The sequence below is a fragment of the Hemiscyllium ocellatum genome, chromosome 13 (genome assembly GCF_020745735.1).
Source record: "Hemiscyllium ocellatum isolate sHemOce1 chromosome 13, sHemOce1.pat.X.cur, whole genome shotgun sequence".
Taxonomy (NCBI): domain Eukaryota; kingdom Metazoa; phylum Chordata; class Chondrichthyes; order Orectolobiformes; family Hemiscylliidae; genus Hemiscyllium; species Hemiscyllium ocellatum.
In genome coordinates, this window is record NC_083413.1 from 92,798,103 (window position 1) to 92,807,504 (window position 9,402).

The 9,402-nt window shown below is 38.6% G+C and overlaps 1 pseudogene; it reads left to right on the forward strand.

Moving 5' to 3' along the window:
• LOC132821395 (Ig heavy chain C region, membrane-bound form-like) overlaps positions 1 to 1,556 on the forward strand; it is a 35,684-nt pseudogene extending 34,128 nt beyond the window's left edge.
• The last annotated feature ends 7,846 nt before the right edge of the window (positions 1,557 to 9,402 follow it).

The following is a 9,402-nucleotide window of genomic DNA, read 5'->3' on the forward strand; positions in this document are numbered from 1 at the left end:
TTGAACACTCACCTAAGCTCATACAAAAACTCACATACACCGGAAGAAAATCATTTTCACAAATGAACAGGGGTACTCAAAACCATGAGAAACATAGACACACTGTAACACGCAAACAGGCATGAATACATATACATTCATACAGCACAATGCGTACAGACATACAAGCATGAACACACAGATACAAATTCCAAAAAAATGTCCTCCCACATGTCAACTCACACAGGCACGTAAGTGTACAGAGATAAACATTAATATCATCATTTTCCCATTTTCAGAATCACAAACATACGATAACAGTGGCAGCTTCATTAGTTATTTTTAAAACACATTGATCAGCATGTATACAATGTCACACGCACACACAAATTCAGAGTCTCACATGCAGACACACAAGTACATAGATCAACAAATAGAGGGGCGTTTATTGAATAAGGATAATGGGCACAAGCATCAGCAAGCATCCACAAACACTAACACAAACAAACTTCTCAGGAGATGGTTTCGGAAAGATTGGCACACAAGCAAACATCATCATATAAATATAAACATCCATCAAAACATAACATTGCATGCTAACATTTATTAAGCATAAACATGAAAATAACCTAGTTTAGGTAGAACCTGAAACAGACGCATAAGCACACATTTTAGATAGCACTAATGAAAAGTGAACACTCACAAAGACATTACAAGATAAGCATGGGCAGCAACGAAATAACATATTACATGCTGATGCTTACACAATGTGAAAATACCAAAATTCCGGTGCACAAACACATGAGCACACCAGCAGTAAAGGAACAGGAATATGTTTATTCAAGCACAGACTCCAACATGGGCAAGAGTGAAGTAAGAGACTCTCATAACCACATACACAAACATTAAAGGGAAACCAATCACACCAAGCAGTAGCTCAAATATATTAAGGGACATATGTACAAAAACTTATTCCTAAATATACAGATCCTACAAACAAAAATATGAAGCAATGTCCTGACTGTGATGTCACTTATATTCACGATTTGCCAAGCAATTGGTCACCAATACATAAAGGTGAGAATCACATTTGAATTTTTATTCAGTGATGGCCACAATTTTCAACTAAAGTGCTCTCACAGCCTATATTTAAAATATATTGATATAATTAAAATAATCATTCATAATAAACATTCCTCAAATAATAATATCCTTAAATAATACATTAAAAGAAAAATAATTTAAAACATTCTGACATGGACAATGAAGGAAGAACATGTGCAGTTAGTACTTGTAATTTCTTGCTGAGCATCAATAATGCACTAATAGATACAGATAAGAGTCACACTTGAGAAATACCTGACTGCTTTATGAACATTTAATGGTCTCTAATTACATAACTTGAATGCACATAGATCGATCTGGATCAATAAACGATCTAAATGCGTTCTCTCGGCTTTATATTCATAGATTCAATAGATCACACTTGGATTGAAGACTATGAGGATGATAACAACAACATCTGGACAACTGCTTCCATGTTCATTACCTTGTTCTTCCTGCCGTCACTCTGGTGAAGGTGAGAATAATCACATCTTTCTCACACCAAGCAGAGTTTTGTTCAATCTCTAAGTGTACCATTGAATAAACATTAAATCTGAAAATCTCTGATCATAAATATCTGCGTCATTGCTTTATCTCTCTTTTCCAGGTTAAGGGAATGAATTGTGGACCCCTTTGATTTTCCTGCTCCGCTTATCTAGGTTTCTGAATTCCCAGTCTACAATCTGCTCTGTTGCTGACTCTAACAGTGAGATCACTTCAGTTTATAAGCGTGTAACTGAGACAATTATTGATGGATTTTCGCTTTTACTTTGATGTCTTTGAGATGGTTGTGGTTGGAAGAATTTGTAGCTTCTCTGTTCTTTGAAGCCCATTTCTTTTGTTTTTATTTGTTCCTTCCTCAGAATGGTTGCTTACCCTTTCTGATGAGCCTTTGTATTCCCTTTCTTGTGTCTGTTACTGATGTACAGAAAATTCCCACCCCACAGCCCATGTGTTCTTGCCTCAATGTGGCAACCAGCCATTATATTCACTTCTGTTAGCTTTTACATCAACTTTTTGGATAAAAATGCTTTATGAAATGGTTAATAAATCTCTAATGAATATGCACTAACCTTCAAGGCCAGTCAGTAATAATACATTTTCCCACATCCTACTCCTTTCCCTGCCAAATACTTTCACTTCGTCTGTTTAGTTGTGTTTCATCCAGGCATTTAGTTTAATGTTGCGCTGCCATGCCATCCACTAATGTAAATACATCTTTCACACGATATGCCTGATGGAACACTCCAGAGGCAGAATGATTAGAGAACACTTCCTCTTCTGCACCAAGGGTCACGGCCTCGGGTCACGTAATATTACAAATTCGGAGCTTTGCTCCACCAGAAGCCTATAAAAGGCAGGCAAAGGAGTTTGAAAGTTTACTCAACACCGCCTAAACTACTCCCAATGTCCGGACAGCCTGCGTTAGTAATGCATAAATCTCCACCTAAAATACCCAACGAAACATTCATCAGCCAAAAATGTCAACGTTCAGTCCGGTAGTCAGACACAACACGTGCAAAATCCAAGAGCGGATTCTCAGAACTGGAGTTTTTCTCACACATAAATCTCATGGAATACAATTCCTGGATCTATTTGACACACCACACCTGTCAAATCCCAGGGAATGAGACTGAGATATATCTGATACAGGGATATTACTGAACTGCAACCCTCAAAAATAATAAATCAGAGATCGACGTTGACCAGGCAAGTCAGAGCTCATGAGTACCTGAAATATTCAGCTATTGGGATTTATATGACGCAAGATGGAATTGAGAACCAATCATAGCAACTGTTCACAGAGTCTGGAAACTATCAGCAGAGGAGCACATTCTCAATTTCTCAGAGTTGGTGAGGTATATCATTCCGGGAATAGTGTTGTCAATCAGTCACGCACCCAATCTCATAATTTTACATTTTTTTCAAAAATGTGGCACCTGAAACTAGATGCAATATTCCAGTTGAGACAAGAGACTGTTTTATTTCAGTTTAACATAATTGCTTTGTGTTTGTTCTCTGCAACGTTATTGATGAAGTAGGGTTTATTTGCTCTTCTGTCCACGTATTATGGTACATTCCCTGATTTGTGCACATACACACGAAGGATCCTTTGCTCCTTCACCGCTCTGGGTGTACACCCTTACAATTGTATGTTCCCCTGAGCTCATCACAAAACAAAGAAGCACGTCACACCTCCCTGAGACTGAGACCTATCTGAATAACAATCCTCAAAAATAATAAATCACAGGTTGATTTCGATCAGGGAAGACATAGATCAGAAGTTCTGGAAACCCTGCTGCTTTCCACGTCCTTTCCCACAACCCCTCTGTCAAACTTGATGCTCATAGCTGTTCTTCCTATATCCTAACACTTTACCTTAAATTGCTATTAATATTTTTCTATAATTTTGCATTATAGACCAAAGCACAGTTTGAAACAATAAGGACTCCAAACACTGAACACTGAGAACGTACACAATAAGGCAAACTACATTCTGAAACAGCAAACACCCGTTAACAAATGGTTGACAAGTACAAAACAGCGGGTTAGACTAACTTGAACTCATCAAAATAAAAGGAAAGTACTCTGGAGGTACAGCAGTGTAGGCAAGACCTGAGCAGACGGAATGGAGTTCGTTTTTTAAAATTCTTGTTTATATCCAGAATTTTCCTTCCACGCAATGTAACCTTTTATTTCCCATCACCCAAGTCCCCCATAGTATCTTTATTTTCAGCTACTAACCATCACCAGTCAATTGAATAATTTATGTTCAAAACCCCTCCCACCATCATAGGCAGATGGGCATGATTAGGTACGGCAGAAGTAGGAAGAGCTAGAAGGAGATTGGAGTCAATTTTTCTTGTGGTGAAACATTACTGCTGTTCTAACACATGGTATATCTGAGGGATGGTCCAGTGAAGATATGTGAATGGAACTCATTAATAAGATGGCCATGATTACTTTGATGCGATTGTAATAGTCCCCCAGTAGTCAGAATGAAATTGAGTAACAAATATGTGGAGAGATCTTATTTATATGTAAGAATAATAGGATTGTAATAATAGCAAATGTTAACCTTCCAAACATAAAGCCATGGTCTTAAGAGCTTGGATGGTGAGGAATTTGGTAAGTGCTAAAGTCAATTTTCGTCATTAATATACAGATGTAACTTTCACAGAAGGAGCAAACCTTGTGATATAAGGCAAGGCAAGTGGTTAGTAGAGGAGCTTTTTGGGGCCGGGGTCATAATTCGATTAGTTTCAAATATCTATGGAAAGGATTGGCATTATATATAATTTAAAGTTCTTAATTGATCTAGGACAAATTTTGATAGTTTGAGACAAAAACTTTCAAGAGTTGATTAGAGTAGACTATTTGCAGCTCAAGAGACGGCCGGCAAGAGTGAAGCTTTCCGAAGTGAGATAACGAGAGTTCGGAGGAGTAATGTACATGTTAGTGTGAAGGTAAGGCTGATAAGAGGAGGGAACACTGGAGGAATAAAGATATTGAGGCTCTGGTTCAGAATAAGAATGAATCATATATTACATATAGATAAATGAGATCAAGTGAGTCTTGAAGAGTACAAGAGGTGCAGGGACATTCTAAAGAGGGAAAGGAGGAGGGCAAGAAAGGAAAATGAGATAGCCTTGGGAGATATTGTTAAAGATAATCCAAAGAGATTCGCCTAGTACATTAAGAGCAAAGGCTAGGTCATAGAGTCATAGAGATGTACAACTTGGAAACAGATCTTTCAGTCTCACTTGCCCATGCTATCCTAAACTAATCTAGTTCCATTTGCCAATACTTGGCCCATATCCCTCTAAACTCTTCCTATTCTTATACACACTCAGATGCCTTTTAAATGTTGAAATTGCACCAGCCTCCACCGCTTCCTCAGGCAGTTCATTCCATACACACCATCCTCTGCATGAAAAAGTTACTCCTTAGGTGCTTTGAACTTTTTCCCCTCTCACTCCCAACCTATACTTACGAGTATAGGTTTAGATGAGACTCCACCCACCTCAGGGAAAAGACCTTGTCTATTCACCGTATCCATGCCTCTTATGATTTTATAAACCTTTATAAAGTCACCCCTCATCCTCCAACAGTCCAGAAAAATCAACCCCAACCTATTCAGCCTCTCCCTATGTAACTCTACATGGCTGCGAATATGTATAAGCCTAGAGGATTGGCTTCATAAATCATGTTGCATTTAATATAAATGCTGTTTTTTTAATTACCATTTAGTTTAAAATGGAGGATGGGTGCCTTTTCACTTTCATATCAGTAGCACAGAAAGACCGGGGGAAATAAACTGCAACAAAAAAATGGACACAAAATTATTGCACAACGGATCATCTCAGCATATCATTCGTGTAAAAAATAATTCCCTGTTTTGACCGTGAAGTTAATAGAGTCGATTAATTAGTCCTGTGTTTGTAATAATTTTTGATCTATCTGTCATTCTACATTTAGTTGTTATAGTTAACGTGTGGATTACTGCACCTCTCTAAAAATTCGAAACAAAATAAAGTAAAACTGCAAATTAAATATTGCATCTAATTACGATAAAAAATTAGCAATTCAATGACACCAAATTGGAAAGGAATGTTGAAATGGAGCCAATTCTGACGACTACAAGAAGTTGCAAGAGATCATTAATTAATTCATGGTATGTTCAAATAATTAGCAAATGTAGATCCACACAGATAAACGTAAGGTGTTACATCTTGGTAGAAATAATGTTATGGTCACTTATTCAAAGATGCACGTCTAAGTGAGGGAGACAAACAAAGGCATTTCAGACAATTACTTCAGTCACTATCAATTTCACCACAGGTTCCAAAGGCCATAAAAATGCAAACAAAGCTCTAAGTTTTATCTCTAAAGGGATAGATTTGAAAGTAGGGTCACTATAAAAAATTCGTTGACTATAATTAAGAGTATTGCCTGTAGTTAGAGTTGACATATTATAGAATGTATGAGAGAGAGTGAAGAGAAGATTTATAAGAATGCTCCACAAGTTTCTGGCTGTGTATATCAAGGAAGAACTGTTGTGCGGTTCACTTCTCTATTGAAAAGAAGGCTGACAGTTCGAAAATTATGAAAGGTTTTGAAAAGAAAAGGTACAGAGAAAACATTTCACTGTGGGGTAGAACATAACTCGAGGCTGTCAATATAAGACGGTACCTCAAGAAAGCCAAAAGGGAATTCAGAAGAAACCTCTTCACTGAAAGAATGATGAGAACAGGGTGGGGGGTGGGGGGGGGGTGAGGGGGGTATAATATGTGACCAGACGGAAAAATTGAAATCAATAGTTTAGACGTATTTCAAGGAAACTAGGCGAGCACTTGGAAGGGATGGGAATAGAGAATTACAATGGACGATTTAGATGAGGAAAGATGTGAAGCACCTTGAGTGGAACATAAGCACTGGCATGAACTGATTGTGCCAAATGGTCTGTTTTTCCTCTGTAATCCTATGTAGAAAATCACCATTGTATGAAACAAAAAGCGTATTAAGGACATTGAGAAGAATTATAAAGTTTCTCACAAAACAGTCTCAACTATTCAGCACTGAATGTAAATGATTTTATCACATGGCCACCCTTCACTATTTGCTTGATAGCACTGAAACAACAGTAATCACAATACTCTTACTAGGAGTAGGAGAAACCCAATATCCATGCACCAATTGGGGGATCTTAATGAAATATTAATGGTCTCAGTAGGACCTGCCAACCTGGTATTGGGAATGTTGTGAACTCTCTAGCCCTCACGGCTTCTGTCACTCACTTACTCTGATTTCCAGTTCCCGTAACGATCACCACCATGGACAGGAGACTGTTCCAGTATGCAGATGGGATACCCTGTTGTGAGCCATAAGGTACTTCTTTAGGAGGGACACCCTCCAGGTGTGTCTCTAGGATACAGGAGGAGGTCTCCCACACAATGGAGGACCCACCTACTGCTAATAAACTGCCAACACTGGCGGGAACAGACTCTACATTGAACACCTGAATGGCCATACTTTCCCTAATTTGGGATCAACAAAATTCTACAGAGGTGGAAATATGAGACGCACTGAAATTCTTTCCTTCCCTTATCATCGTCCACCCTATTATCCACCTAATGACCTTGCAGCCTGTCCCGAGAGGGCTGATAGAACCCAGTCCCATTCGAATATTCAAGAGCATGAAGAGCTTGCAAACTGGTCAAAATTGATAAAGCTTAACACACCGTCAAATTCCAAAGTGTAACTTGAGATGAGTTCAATAAAAGTGGCAGAAATACAGAAACAACCACTTCCATCCATCAGAAACAAATTTCTATGAATGGGAATGGGTGGTCCGCTATTTGGAATGGAGCAGTGCATTTGAAAAGTTATTGAGGAGCAGCAATGTTATGTGATGGATGTGCGCACAGTTTGAAGCTGTTTACTGATTCAGTTTTGCTAAAGGTTTGGCAGATACATTCCAATTAGAATCAATTAAATCTGTCAAAGTGGATGTTAAATACTCACATTTATGAGATGCTTTAACATAGGATATAGAAAAGCACAGCACAGAACAGAGTCTTTGGCCTACAACGGTGTGCCGAGAATTAATCCTAATGTAAAATACAATAACAACCTACATACACCTCAACTCACTGCTATTCATGTGCATGTCCAGCAGTCGCTTAAATGTCCTTAATGACTCTGCTTCCACCACCACCTCTGGCAATACATTCCATGCATTCACAACTGTCTGTATAACGAACCTACCTCTAACATCTCCTCTATACCTTTCTCCTAATATCTTAAAACTATGACCCCCTCGTACCAGTCAATCCTGCCTTGGGGAAAATTCTCTAGCTATTGACTTTATCTGTTCCTCTCATTATTTTGTTCAACTCGATCATGTCTCCTCTCTTCCTCATTCTCTCCAGAGAGAAAAGTCTGAGCTTATTCAACCTATCTTCATAAGGCAAGCCCGCCAGTCCAGACAGCATCCTGGTAAACCTTCTTTGCACCCGCTCAAAGCCTCTGTATATTTCTTATAGCAGGGCGACCAGAACTGGACACAATATTCCAGGTGTGGTCTCACCAAGGACTTGTAGAGCAGTAGCAAAACCTCGCTGCTCTCAAACTCGATTCCCCTGTAAATGAAAGTCTAAACATCATACGCTTTCTTAACAACCCTATCAATTTGGGTGGCAACTTTGAGGGATCTATGTACTTGCACACCCAGATCCCTCTGTTCCTCCACACTGCCAAGAATCCTGTCTTTAACCCTATATTCAGCGTTCGAGTTCGACCTTCCAAACTGGAAAAGGATGCACTGAATGCCAAACAGGAGAAGGTTGTTGGCATGTGTCAGACCAATGACCAGAAACCTGAAGCAGGCTTTTAAGCAAGTTTTCAAAGAGAGAATGAATACCAGAGGGCATCTAACGAAGTTTATCAGTAAAGTACAGCTAATTAAGGGGACTTGACCATACTCATGGACAAAAAGATATCAAGCAATCAGAGAACCAAAGAACAGAGTGTGTATATAAGGGGTACAAGAGACAGCATGGATCAAGGCCTTGAAGAATTTACAGACTGACATAAGTTTGAATTCAATACATTAGATGCTAATCAGCCAGTTAAGGTCTCAGTCCCTTCTCTACAAGCACAAGTTTAAGTTTACCAATCTTGTCCAGGCCAGCATTAAATAGGATTTTTATTTGCACTGTGCACATCTCTTGATTTCACAATATATCTTAGTTTTGTAAATGCAATAGAATGCATTTTCCAACGTTTCAGCAATTCGTTAAATAGAAGTTAACAGAAATAAACAACTTTCCAAAGCTGTCGTTCAAAAGCCAGACTAATACAATATTCAAAGAGGATCTGCATGAGCAAAGGGGACTCGTCAGGGGGTTAAATCATTTCAAATTCGAAAACTAGATTCCATTTTAATCAGATCAGCTGGATGTTGGATACTCCATTAACAAACGTTTCCCATATTCAAACAGTTGTTTTGCTGTATTGCTGTAAAATAGGACATGTTCTTTTTTCTATTTTTTGTTTTGCATTCATCAGGATAGCTGCTAGAATTTTGGCATAAAGGGAAACAACATTTTACAATGAACAAGAAAAGTGCGCAATGATTGATCGAGATGTCTCCAGTGGAAATGGACTGGTCAGATGGTGACGGACAGTTAACAGCTAAATTTTGTTGAGTTTTCAGTTGGAGGTTGCCTGAGTGATCATGGTATTGCCCTGCCAAAAGAATCAGAGAATGGCCATCACCGATTTAGGCGAATCACAACAAGCATTGGCAGTTTACTA